Genomic DNA, 14,393 nt, shown 5'->3' with positions numbered 1-14,393 from the left:
GTCCTCTTGGGGGGTGGGTGTTCCCCTCCCTCTGTCCCTGGGCAGTTCCTTTGCCCATGGGCAACAAATGAGGGGGGCTTTGAGGGGAACATGCAGGGCAGGGGTTGGGGCCGAGGTTGGGGGTGAGATGGGCATAACTGGCCTGCAAGATGGATCAAGAATTTGGACCCCCATGAGTCCTCCTTGTGTCACCCCACTGGGGGGCTCCTGAGGGGCCACCTGTTGCCTAAAATTGTCTCTTAAAGAAACCTCTAGGACCCAATTAGCAGCAGACATTCTTTATTATGATGTGCTGCACGGTCACACACGTCGGGTGCCCTGGGAATCAGTTCCCAAAGTGCACACAGAGGTGTCTCCACTGCAGCTGATATGGCAGCATTACATGATTATTCATTTTTCATTCCCCACATTCCTGTTATGTATTCATGACATTTCCCAACACTTATTAGCATGTATGCATATCCTTATAAGGTCTCTGAGAGGCTTCATCGTGAGTCTCTCATGGTCATCTGTGTCTGGAGCCCCCAGAGTTCTAAGTGACCGCCTTATGAACTTCTTTAAGACAATTCACCTGAGTTACTCAGTATTGCTTGGCTGCTACCTCAGTTCCCTTCTTCATTGTTTCATTACTTTGCTTGGTTAGTACCTTTAAATCCCTTGCATTAGCTCTGTGGAGTTTCTATGGTACATTCTGCTGCAGAAGCTTAGTCCTTGTTACATCTCAAAACTCAAATATCACTCCCCTGTTTTTCTTAAGACTTGGCCATTAGGCCAATGTCTCATTATTCAAAGCATACTTTGAACCATAAGTGACTACAACAGCTACAGCATTAAATCATAATGCAAGATAATACACAAACATGGATTATAATTTTCATGGTTCAGTCTGTTCGCCTTTCCAATCAAATGGAGCTTTCTTAACTCGAGGATAGTGTGTCCAAGGTCCTTCTTTGCAATTGTAACTGCTGTAAATGGGGTCAATAAAGCCTGGAAAGGGCCTTTCCCCTTTGCCTGAGGGGGCTCAGAGTCCCCCCATTTGACATGGACCCAATGGCCAGGCAGGGACAGATAGGCTGGGGCGTCCAATCCACTGGCCAAGGTGTCACCACGAATCTCTGGAGTTTCTGCAGGGTAGATCCTAACGTGTCCATTAGTTCATAGGGGCTTAAATAGTCTCTTCTCCCAGGCTGACCCTGAATTCTCAGCAATGCCATAGGCAGGGCCTGCACCAATGTCCTTGAGGTTTCCTGGGAAATGTTACTTGTCTTGTGTCCCACTGCTGCAATAAAATCTGATCCTTTATCTGATGACATTCCTAGAGGAATTCTGAACCTGGGAATAATGCGGTTTAAGAGAACCTTCAGTACTTCTCTTGCATTATTGGTGCAATAAGGACAGAGCTCTGGCCATCCACTAAAGGTATCGACTAGGACTAAAAATGTACCAATATCCTTCTTTCCGGGGTAACTCAGTAAAAACTATTTGCAGATAATCTCCAGGAAGATTTCCAGCTTTTGTGACTCCTACAGTTATTTTATTGCTAGTGTTTGGGTTCTTTCATGCTCTTTTTACATATTTTTTTCCCATATTTATAGGTGGGACTGTCACCTGCCCTGTAGGGGTGACAGCCCATCCTGTACCTTGAAAGTCAGCTTTGAGCAATTCCATTCACCGAAAGTCCTTTTTTATTGTACTTTGGGGCAATTTTAGGTAACATGACCTCCTTTTCTGGGACTAAAGCCAGAATGTCTTTTTCTGCTGCTTCTTTTGCAGATTTGTCAGCAAAATGGTTTCCAATTTCAGGGAAAGTTTTCAATGCCAAATGTTGCCCTTTTTCCTTAAGTCCAGGGCTAAGAGCAGTTAGTTCTGCTTTCTGAGCAGAGACAGTCATTGGGGAGGCCAAGATTCAATTCCCTTGCCTGGAGTGGTCACTGCACACCCTGTCACTCGTTTTCCCTCTCAAACAAAGCTGCTTCCATCGTGTACAATTCCCAGTCAGGGTTTTTGGCTGGAATAGGCCTTGGCTCTTCACTGATGCCCAGGAAATTGTGCAAGCACTCCCAGAGCAACATTCTGTCTCTCACAGGTAAACAGTTCAAATGGTTTTGAGAGATCTGGCAGACCCAGAGCCGGGGCTCTCATCAGGAAATGCTTTGGCTGCTTAAAGGCTGCTCTTGCACCATCTGTCCAGGTGAGGAAATTCTTACAGTCTGTTTTTAAAAGCTCATCTAATGGTCTTACCAAAGTCCATAGTGAGCAATCCAGAGTCAACACCATCCTGCCATTCCCAGGAAGGCACTTCATGAACTGTTCATGGCTCGGGGAGGAGTCAGGTGGCTTCTTCTCCTCCTTCACAGTTTCTGGATTTTCTCATTCCTAAACAAAGATTTCTTGACTTTCCTTGCTCAAGGGGATGCAGGAAAAGACATCTTGTAAATCTAAAACTGTAAATGATTACAGGTTATCATTTAAGGGAGTTCTCTCAGGTCCTGCCCTAATCAATAATCTTTTCCATTTGCTTTCTTTATGGGTGCTTGTATTCCCAGTCTACAAGCAAATCATGCTTAGCAAATTTGTGTGCTACTGGAACCAATCCAACTTGGCTTTCTAATTTCAAAGGATTCTGCTTTTGCCTTATCAGTACAGCTTCTGGCTTAAGGGTAATTCTTACAGGTGCTGCCTTTCCTGATTTTCATGGAATCCCACTGGCCCACATGATAGGAACAACTGCATCTTCAGCTTCCCTTGGGATGTTGCTGCTAACTGGAGTTATTTCCTGCTCAAGAAGAGCTGCTGCTTCAACATATTTAGTCTCAGCAATTACAATTTCAATGTGCCCATTTTTAAATTTAATTTCTGCCTCAAGTTTTCCAATTAATCTCTTCCTAGCACAGGTTTGGGGGAGTTTGGCAAATAGAGAAACTGATGAGTTACCGTCGTTTTCCTAATTTAACCCCTGTCACACCAATAACCTTTGCAGTGTCATTCCTTAATTCTCCTTCTGTTGTGTTAAGAACTGAGTTGCACCTGTGCCTGACTAATACATGGGCAACCCAGACAGTGAGGACTCCACCCCACACCTTTGAACCAGACAATAGTGTCAACATCATGCTCAGGATATAAGGTGGGGGAGAGAAGGAGGAAGGGGGGACCTTTGGAGTGATGGAGTTTGTCTTCCCAAGTCACTGTTCTGTGGGATGGGGCCCTGCTCTCCTGGAGGTGCTGACCACCTGCCCAACCATGGGAAGCAGGGAATGAATTCCTTGTTTTGCTTGTGTGTGCAGGTTTTGCTTGTCCTTATTAAACTGTCTTTATGTCAACCCATGAGTTTTCCAGCTTTTCCCCTCCCAGTTCTCTCCCTGATCCTGCTGGTGGGGAGTGAGAAGTGGCTGGGAGGGGCTTGGGGGGCTGGATGAGGTGAAACCACAACAGCCTTTGTTGGTGTCCAGTGTGGGGCTGGGAGTGTTGGAGATCCTGACAGGTGGGATTGGGATGTGCTGCTGGAATTTACAGCTGCTGGTGCTGTCTGGAGCTCCTGGCTGTGTGTCAGAATCTGGTGCTCCTTAGTGGCTGCTCGTTGCTGTCACTGCTGCTGAGCTGCTCAGCTCTGATCACCTCACTGTGCTGTGCCTGGGAACGTTGGGCAACAGCCCCGGCGATGTGCCCGGACTGGCAGGAGGCCCGGGAATTGCTGCTGCACTGGACAGGCTGGAACTCGGTGTGAACTTGAGCTGAAGGGCCTGTGACCTGTGGATGAGTCCAGGATGGAGCAGAGACACCCCCCCTGCAGCCTGGGGAGGAGCCCACGCCAGAGCAGGGGGTGCCCAAAGGAGGCCGAGAGCCCGTGGGAAGCCCCTGCAGAGCCTCGGAGAGAGGAGCCCACGCGGAACAGGCTCCTGCAGGACTTGTGACCCCGTGGGGGACCCACGGTGGAGCAGCCTGTTCCCGGGGGACTGAACCCATGGAAGGGACCCACAATGAAGCAGGGGAAGGACTTCTGTCCCTGAGGGGGAAGCAACAGCCACAAACATGTGATGAACTGACCATAATCTCAATTCCCATCTCCCCTGTGCCACCAAGGGAAAGGAAGGAGGGAATCGGGGACAAAGTGAAGCTCAGTGTTTTTTTCAGGATTTGTTTCATTTCTCATTCTCCTGCTCTGATTTGACTGGTCATAAATTGAGTTAATTTCCCCAAGTCGTGTCTGTTGTGCCTGTGACAGCGATGGGTGACTGTCATGGTTTGAGATAGCCCCAAAATCCAATTCCCTAGCTCCATCCCCCCTCCCACATCTCAACCCAATATGAGATGGGTTTTTTCCAGACAAAACACACCAGACTCAAAGTGGGGGAAAGGGAATATATTACAATGACTGTACAAATAAATACCATATCACATTATACACACGATCACAACTATCTCTACCATGACATATAGTATTTACAATGGATCAGATCTCTTCACCCCTCCAAATAAAAGTCCAGGAGGGAAAGAAGGACAGATCCCTTCCAGTCCTTAAGCAGCAGCATCTTCTGAGGCAGCAGGTTTCTTTCTGTCTTCTCCACATGCAGCAGCTGATAGCTGGCTTTCTGCCAACACTCAGGAGGGAGATATCCAACCTCCCTCGGCCCCCTTGACGCAGGCAAAGGGGTCTTCCTTGGGCTTCGTCACCCCAGACAAGGTTGTTTCACCACGGTCATATCACGAAGACACAGGGGGTCTTCGTGACGGTCTGGTATCTCCAGGAGACTCAAGCTCCTGCAGGGCCTCTGTGCCCTGTTCTCAGGCTGCCACTGTGGCAGCAGTGCAAGGGGGGAGCCAAGGTCAACTCCCCCCGCATTCCATCTGGCTGTCCCGGTCCAGCTCCGGGACGTCTTTTGAGCTTCTCAGCTCCTCTCTCTCTCTCTCTAGTGCTGCATGTCTAAAACTCTTCTCCTAAATAGGAGTCCATGTCCCTCTTCTCCAAGAGGGTCTCCAAGGGAGTTTTGGGGGATCTGGTACAGTCTTACCCCAAACTCTGTCTCTCAGCTGCTGGCTCTCTTTCTCCCGGCTCTGTCTTCCAGGAGTCTTCTCTGCGGTGCTGCATGTTGCTTCTGCTGCTCCTTCAGTTCAGGTCCTTATCTCTGGCTCTCTGCCACCGTTTCTCTGGTCAGTCCCAGCTGCTGCTCTGTGCCCATGGAGAAAAAACATCTCCCGGCATACTACAGACGCTTAGTCCAGTCTAAGACTGTTCCAAGCCTCTGCAATCCCCCCAGCCAGGGCTGGGAGGGGGCCAGAGGGCCCAAGGGGCTTAGAGCCCCTTCCTCGTGGCTCTACAACATGGCCACCTCTCCAACAACAATCAAACTACAACTCATCTCTTCTGGTGAGCTGTGATATGTTTACATTTCTGCAGGAGTGCCCATTGGACAGAACTTCAAAACTTCCAGGGGTTTCCACCCCTTGGGGTCTACCACTTCTCTTAGCCTCTGGGGGAAAACAAGATTCAAACCACGACAGTGACTGACCTCTCCCTGCCCTTATCCCGACCCACGAGCATTTCCTTCTGTCCCCTGCCCTGATGTGGAGGGGAGTGAGGGAGTGGCTTTGGTGGCCCCGGGCCCCCAGGCAGGGCCAGCCCAGCCCAGGAATCTCTGCAAGAATTCCATCCAGCTCCATCTGTAAGGCAGCCGTGGGCAGGTGGGCAGGCGGGCAGGCGGCCCCAGAAATACCATCTGGGCACAACGGGACAGGGGGAGGGGAAGCGGGTACCGGGGGGGAAATCTCCTTCCTCCTGGCTGGCAGGGAGAGGAGGGAGAACCTGGTGACGAGTAAAGGGGAGAGGAGGAGGGACGAGGCTGGAGCTCTGGAAGGCGCTGGGGGTGGCTGCGGGGCAGCCGCGACGTTGCTTTCCAAATCTCTGAGGTGAAAGGAAGCGCCGTGAATTCCGTCATGGAAAAGGGAGGAGAAATAGCAGGTGGTGGAAATGGCCGCCCGTTCGGACTCAGTTTTCCGTCTGGATGACATTCCCGACAGAGCCCGAGCGCCGCTGGACACCAGTCCCTGACAGCGCCGTGCCCCGAGGGATCTGAGCTCCGGCTGGCGGGGCTGGAAGCTCCATCCAGCAGCTCCGCGCCTGCTCCGCACTCACCCCCCAAAGCCCAGGATGGACCGAAGGGTCTGGGACACGGCCCCGTTCAGGGGGGCAGAGCCACTGCTGGGAGCACCGGGGGTCCGAGGGATCCTTTAACCCCCTCGTGCAACTTCAAGCGCCAGAGGCCAAATCCTGTCTTCTAGGGCTGTCCCCTCCCCTCCCCAGCTTGTTGGGTTTGATTCCAAACTGCAGCGAGCACCCCTTGCCCCATGGCAGCAGCCGGTCCCGTGACACAGCCCCAGGAGCCGGGATAATGCCCGGCAGTGCCCAAGAGTGAATGAGGGGAGGGGGATTCATAGGGACCAGCGCCCCTTCCTGCTCATAAGAAAGGTTTTTAATCCGTCTGAGCGATTTCCCGGCGTTTCTCGGCTCGGCGGGGCCGGGCAGGCGGCAGCGGGACACGCGGGGCCTGGGCCGTGCGGGCGGACCCGGTTGGGAACTGCGGGGCGGCCCCAGCGCGGTGCCCGAGGGCGGAGCGGACCCGGTTGGGAACAACCCCCCGATCTCCCCCAGGGCCGGAGGGCGGAGCGGACCCGGTTGGGAACACTCCGCTCGGCCCCGGCCGGTCCCGTGGGATGTCGCCGCTCCTCGCGCGGGTGGAGGGGTCAGTCGGGGCCGCGCCCGCCCGTCCCTCGGGACGGCTCTTTCGGTGACACGGGCCGGCGGGGACCCCCCGGTGCCGCTCATCGCCCCCTCACACCCCGCGGTGCTGCCCCGCCGGTCCCTCGGGGCAGCTCTTTTAGATGCAGCGGGAACACCTTTATTCTCTATATTTTATGGTTATTCGCACCTCTCCTGTCCCTCGGTGCATCTCTTTCGGTGACACGGGGTGGCGGGGGCCGCTCAGTACCGATTTTTATTCCATTCACTATTTTGTGTTCACACCTCGCCTGTCCCGCAGTGCAGCTCCTTTCGTGACACGGGCGGCAGGAAGCCCTTAGCGCAGTTCTTTATTTATTTTTTTCAATTGATTTTATTCTATTCGCTATATTTTATTGTACTCACACCTCGCAGGTCCTGCCGCGCAGCTGCTTCAGGGACACGGGGCGGCAGAGACCTCTCTGTGCCTCCTCGTCGGTCCCTTGGGGCGAGTCTTTTAGATACAAGACAGTGGAGACTCCCCAGTGTGGCTTTTATGGTGTTTTATTTTATGCTCTATATTTTACTCCATTCACAGCTCGCCCCCCGCCCTCGGCGCGGCCCTTCTGGTGACACCCGATAGCGCAGGTCCCTCGGTGCAGCTCTTTCAGTGACAGGGGGCGGCGGGGACATCTCGGTGCAGCTTTTTATTCTATTTATTTTACTCTATTCTCTGTATTTTATTCTATTCTCACCCCGCCCGTCCCTCGGGGCAGCTCTTTCAGTGACACGGGGCGGCAGAGGCCCCTCGGTGCCGTTCATCGCTCCCTCACAACCCCCGGGGCTGCCCCGCCGAACCCTCACTACAACTCTCTTAGATATCGGGTGGTGGAAACCCCTCGGAGCAGATATTTTATTCCATTATTTTATTCTCTATATTTTATTCTATTTAACACCTTGCAGGTCCTGTCGTGCAGCTCCTTCGGTAACACGGGGCGGTGAAGACCCTCCGATGCGATTCTTTTATTATATTTTACTCTGTGAATTTTATTCCTTTCACACCTCCCGTTCTCGGTGCCGCCCTTTTATCGCCGCCCCGTGATGCGGCTTTTTCGGGGACACCGAAAATCGCCCGACCTTCCCGGTGCCGCCCCACCGGTCCCTCGGGGCAGCTCTTCTAGATACGGGGCGGCGGGGACCTCGCTAGTGCAGGTTTTTTTCTAATTATTTTATTCTTTATTGTATTCATAGCTCGCCTGTTCCGCTGTGCAGCTTCTTCACTGACACGGGCCGGCCGGGACACCCGGGGGGTGTCATCAACCCCTCATCCCCCCGGTTCCTCAGTGCAGCTCTTTTAGATATGGGGTGGCGGAGAGTCCCCCAGTGCGGCTATTTTGTTTTCCTTTGTTTTATTCTCTGTATTTTATTCTATTCAGACCTCGCCCCCCCTCTCTGGCGACACCCGACAAGGCTCGTCCCGCGGTGCGCTTCTTTTCCTGTATTTTCCTCTCTTGTCTGGATTTGATTCCATGTCCATCCCGCCCGGCCTGGGGCGGCTCCCCCAGGGCCCGCCCGCCGCCGTCGCCGCTCCCCGGGGCCCTCCCCGCGTCCTGCCGGGATCGGACACCACCGGCGGCCCCGGCTTCAGCTGGGGACAGCACACAAGTGCTGCTGGGGGGTCCCACCTCAGTTCGGCTTGGTTTGTGCTTCCCAGGCTGGGCAAAACCCATTGTTGGAGTTTTCTGCCAGAAATCCGTCCCCTCCTCCGCTCAGCCAAGTGGACTGGGGGCCTTTTTCCCTTCTGGGAATAAATAAAACCGATATGTTGAGCCCCGACAGGACACAGCAGCCCTGCAGCCTGCGGAGCCTGTGCTCATCTGTGCCTGGCAGAGGAACAAAGCAGCTCAGGGACAAATGAATCAGTGGTTAATTAGCCTAATGCATTGCTCCAAAACAAGGGGTGGGAAAAGTGAGGCTCCAGGGCTTCCAGTCCCTCACATATGGCCGGGAAAGCTGGCCTTCAGCTCCACAACACTGTATTTGTATCTATTTTTCGATAGATCTGGCGTTTCATTGATTGAATCTCGACATTTTTTAACTCTTTTAATGTCACTTTATTAATTCTCTTAGAGATCAGGATCAAGACCTTGATCTTTTATTTTCACCGTTTTGGGGAGTTGAGAAGGGTTTTTCTCTCAGTGTCTGGTGCTGCAGCTTCTCGTCCTTTCCCCCGGTTTTCCATCCTCTGGAGACAACCCCCGCACCTCGATGCCCCTCACCGGAGCGTCAGGGCGAGTCCTCCCGGCAGCTGTGGGGCTGTGGCGGGGCAGGAAGCTCGGGCCCCGCGGCCGGTTCACAGCAGCCCGAGCCAGCGCGGGGGGCAGCGGGGCTTTGGCTTCCTGTCCCCTCCTCCGCGTGACAGCGCCGTGTCCCCACCCCCGGGTCAGTGTCTCCAGCCCTGTGCTGCGCCGGCTCTGCCGGGACATGGAGGACCAGGACGGCTCCATGATCTGAGACCGACGGGGCGAGCGGGGGCTGCGGGGAGCCCCCCGTGCCCCCCGGGTGCAGGGACTGGGAGGTCGTGCCCGCTAGACCCCCCAGGTTGGTTGGGGAGAGCAACTCGCGGGGGGTGGTGCTGGGGGCGGGGTGATGCCGCCCCTCGAGTCCCCAAGAGCTGCTCAGGGTGGGGAAACTGAGGCAGGGATTGAGGGAGGAGGGGCTGGGGGGGGGGGCTTTTCTCGAGGCTGTGGTTGGCTGCTGTCCCACTCCCCTAAGCTGGGATCCCAAAAGAGGGAGCAGAGGGATTTTTGGGGACACACAGCTCCTCCTGCTCCTGTGCAGGGGGGTCTGCAGGGGTTTGGGGGAGTCTCACCAGGATGCTTTGCCCCAGGACACCCTGCCTTGGCCTCTGGGGGGTTGAGGGGGTGACGGGTGCTCTTGAGCCCCTCCTTTTTTCTGTACTCCTTCCTTGAACACAGGATCTGGCATCCAGTGCCCCGAGGGGTCCTTGACCACAGCTGTCCCCCCGCTGTCCCCTTGGGGCCCTTACAGTCACCCTGGCGCTATCCCTCGGGCTGGGTGAAGAATGGCCCCCACGGGCTTTTTGGGGTGGTGGTGGAGGGGTCCGGGTACCCCTCTGGTGTTTTCAAGCATGTGATGAACCGGGAGCAAAACCCCCAAATCAGGTTTCCTGGCTGCAAAGTTCAGTGGGGCTGCCCCATGGCACTGCACTGCCCCTGGAACCGGTCTGCACCGGGGCTGTGAGGGGGGATGGACTGGGAGCACTGGGAGGGGCTGCTTGCAGCAGCCCTGACACTCTCCCACAGATCCCCTCCTCCCCTCCAGCCTTCGCCGGGGGTGCCATGAGGTTTCTTCACCCACCACCCACATTGGGGTTGTCCCACAGCTGATTCCGAGGCTCCTGCAGAGGCATCTTTGGGGGGTCAGGATTAGGGGGGCCCTGAGACCTCTCGATGCAGCCCCAGGAGAGCAAAGCCCCCTGAGCAGACATGGGTGTGTCCCCCCTGCTGCAGAGGAGAGACCCCCGGCCCCAGCACCACCTCTGCCCTGCCCAGCTCCTCTAACACTGGAGGCCTGATTGTTAAGAGGTTCTGGGACTGTGGAGTCTCTGAAATGACTGCTCTATATATGGCAGTTTCCCAGCTAGCATAGAAGTCAGGGTATTTGGATTAGAAGGAAGAAAAATAGAAATCCAGGTGTCATTACAGTAAAGTATTACAATCTCAGATTTTTCTTAAAATCTAGGGACTGAAAGGTAAAGAATATTTTTCTCCCTCTGAGACATCCCAGGGACTTTGGCTGCTACAGCTCCAACCTGTCAAAGGCACTCACAGGGGCTCCATGGGGACATTCCAAGGATCTCCAGCCTGCTAAAGAGCCGGCATGTCACAGACACTCACAGGGGTTCCTGTCCTGGGCACAGTGGGAGTTTAAGGCAAAGTCTATTAGAGAAGCTCCCATTGAGTCATGAGGTGCAGAAAGGACCCCCAACACCCCCCAGAGACCCCCAACCCCCCCCTCCCCCCAGACCCCCTGGCTTTCTAAACTACTTCCCCCAGAGAAGCATGGCAGTGGCTAGATCCAATCTTAGCCCCAGACTTCGTCAATGGTTTCTGTGTAAAGGATTATGCAAGTCTGATTGAACCTCCCCAGCTCTGCCCCCTCCTGTCTCTTCCTCTGCTCTTGGGAGAGGAGAGAGGAAAAATCTGCATCACCCTCCTGCTTCCCAGCCCAGAAACAATTTTGGAGCTGCAGCTGCTGCTCAGCACCCACAGCTGGTTCTTATTTGGGGCTGATTTTGTTAAATCTCTTATTCTGGGAGAGAGATGGAGCCTTTCCCTGGGGCAGAGGCCCTGCTCAGGGGTGGGAAATGGTTCAGTGTGGGGAAGGCTGGTGGGATCCATTCCCCCTCACCCACCCCTTGCACTTGTGGCTGGTGGGTGAATGGGTTGGAGGGGCCCTTGGAAGGGGGGAAAAGCTTTGAGGGAGAGAGATTCCTGTGCCTCCATCCCGTTTTCCCACTTCTTCCTTCCCAACCTGTTTCTCACCCCGAAACACCCCAAGCTGCAGCCTGGAGCAGGAGGAATTTGAGGGATGGAGACAGTAACAAAGGGCTGCATCAATTAAACCTTATTAAAAATTCAAGCATTGGACAGGAAAAAAACATCCTTTTGAGTCTTGCCTTTGCAAACACAGGCAGGGGGTTCTCACCTGGAAAATATTTACCTGGGGAAGTACCAGGTGCAGGGGCTGTAATAAATTTATTTACAGTGGTGATGCATGACATCTCAGGCATAGACCCCATGCAGTATAATGGAATCCTTTATTACAGTTCTTTCACGGTTTATATACCCTGTTACATCAGCAGTAAATTCCTGTTAGTAGCTTTTCTCTATATCTACTTTTTAATTAAAGCATTTACAGAGCAGGAGAAAAATACTCCCAAACAATTTCCTCCACACAAAGACACATCTCACTACGTCCGCTAGAACCAAGCCACACATTAGAATCTTTTTCACCCATGGCCCCAATCCCAAAGTCTGATCCCATCCTTCAAAGGGGTTCCATCTGTTGTTCACCGTCAGTTTCTTTGTTAGGTCCTGTAACTGTTGTAAAGCTTTTGTGAATGGAGGTTGATTTGTCATTCAAGTTCATGCAACACATTCCATCAAATCCTTCCCATCCATGTCCCTGTGCTAAAAGCAAAAAGTCAATAGCAGCTCTATTTTTCAAAGTAACGTGTCTTACTGACTGAGTATTGGTCAATAAATCTGCAATAGCCTGACTAGTAGCATTTGTCTGTTTTGCTAACCAACATCCTAATTTATTTAATGTAGCTACAGTTTTTGCAGCTGCCACTCCAAGTGCTAGGAAAGAGGCAGTAATTCTTGTCCCCTGATTCCAAAATTCTACGTTATCCCTACATTCACTAGTGAAGGTGTGTACATGTCTCTCGTATCTATAACAGTGTTTTAGGATCATTGTTGTATTAGAAGTGAACAAGGTTAATTTTCCTACTGTATAAGGTCCTCCAATAATTTGTGCTGGTACCAAAATCCAGGCTCGTTCTCCACAAAAGAGGAAAAGACTGGATGGTAAGGTCATGGGACTGGAAAAGGATAGGGTACTATTATCTACATGCGAACACCATAGAGACACGTTACTAAATGGTCTGGTACCTGTAACATTCCACGAGGTGCTGACATTGTTCCTAAACATTATGCATCTATGTGCATCCAGGGATTCTAACAATTCCAGTTCTTGAGGAGGATTTGTACCTGGCTGACTTATGTGAGGCCACCACTCATCCCAGGAGTCATAAGTGTTGTTTCTTATAAGATTCTGGCAGGAGGATGGTGTATGCAGTGAGTGATTACAGAGTGAACAATTCCTGCAGATCTAGAGGAACACCTACTAAGCAAGTCAAAAAAGGGTTGTTGGGTGTTGCAGTGCTAAGACACAAGGTATCCTGACCCGTTACATTGGCTAATGTAACCCATACGTTCTGTTTCAGTTGAGCCACCAGCCATCCTTGAGTTACTGCCATTACAGTGGCAAAAAGCATACATGAACAGGTATCAACAGATACGTGAATGTATTTTAGTCTGCTAAGGGAGGGATAATGAGCAGTATCAGTTTGCTAGATGTCACAGGGCTGTAAGCCCCGAGGGTTCACACCATGTGGCAAAGGCAAAGGACTTATATCCTGGCAATCAGGGCAACTGCGAATAATGTTTTGAGCCTGTTCTCCTGTGTGAAACCATAGGACCTTTGCAAAGCTTTTGCATTTTGATGGAAAAAATCATGTGAAAGTCTGGCCTGTTGATAGGCATTAGGGGTTTTTGCTGCTGCAAGCAAGGAAGTCTGCTATTTGATTTCCCTGTACAATTGGGCCTGGTAACATTGAACGTAAAACAAAATATTCATGGTGATGGTATTCTAATAAAAACAACAACTGCCTAAGGAGTGAAAACAATCGTTGATTAGAAACTGTTTTGAGAAATGCTCTGTCTAAGCGCTGAATAATACCCGTGACATAAAGTGAGTCAGCAACAATATTCAAAGGACGCTGTTAAAGAAGAGTAAAGGCACGAACAGCAGCTGCCAGTTCCACTACCTTTGTAGAGCCTGTAACAAAACTAACATCTGACTTCCATTTATCACTCTGTTTCCCATGCTACCACTGTTGCCCCCGACCCATCTAGAAACAGTTAAAGCATTTGGGATAGCGGCTAGAGAAAGGTGGGTCTTTAACTGTAAAGGCAAGGCTGACAGCGAATGTAACAGCTTGTGACGAGGAAGAGAAAATTTTCTCTCTCAGTAAATTCCGCTAAGGCAATCTGCAATGGCATGTGCTGTTGAAGCCAAAAAGCAAAATCTTGTTTTGCAACCGCTATATAAATTACTGCAGGATCACATGCCATTAATTGTTGCAAGCAGTGTCTGCCTCGCTGTGTGAGCATAGTCAACATTTCAATACCTGTGGTTACTGTTTTAGGAAAGGCATGAGGCAGAAAAACCCACTCCAGAACTTGTAAGGGGTTCATCCTACTGGCATAAGCGGGCATAAGGTTGAAAGGTATTATAAATTAAATTTTAAAAGACTGGTAATTCCAGTCTGCGGCAGCTATAGCGACCCTGAATAGCCTGAAGCACAAAAGACAAAGCCTGTTCTGCTTCATTAGTTAATGAACGAAGTGAAGATAAGCCAGGATCACGCTTTAACAACTCAAACAATGAGGGCAATTGTTCTGTAGATATGCCTAATTGCAGTCGCACCCAATTCATGGTGAGGAGAGGTTCGGGGAGCGGCGACCCTCGCAGGGGGCCGCCGGAGCGGGAGATGCGTTTGCTCCCAGCGGCGCTGGGAGCCGCGCGTTCCCCGCTGCTGACAGCGCCAGCAGCACGGCCGGGCAGTCTGAGGCCGTGGGGGCCGCTGCCCCCGGCCCGCTGGGCTCCCATGGCCCCGGCGGCGACGAGGAGGCGGCGGTGGAAGTGGATGCGCGAGGTGGCGGCGGCGGAGCGGGGTCGAGGGGGGCCGAGCGGGGCTGACGGGGCCGAGCGGGGCCGAGCGGACTGAGCGGGGCCGAGCGGACTAAGCGGACTGAGCGGGCTGAGCGGGCGGAGCGGGGCCGAGCGGGGCGGAGCGGGGCCGAGCGGG

Source organism: Lepidothrix coronata, unplaced genomic scaffold, assembly GCF_001604755.1.
Source record: "Lepidothrix coronata isolate B3197 unplaced genomic scaffold, Lepidothrix_coronata-1.0 Scaffold431, whole genome shotgun sequence".
In the NCBI taxonomy this organism is placed as follows: domain Eukaryota; kingdom Metazoa; phylum Chordata; class Aves; order Passeriformes; family Pipridae; genus Lepidothrix; species Lepidothrix coronata.
This window is presented reverse-complemented; position numbering follows the sequence as displayed.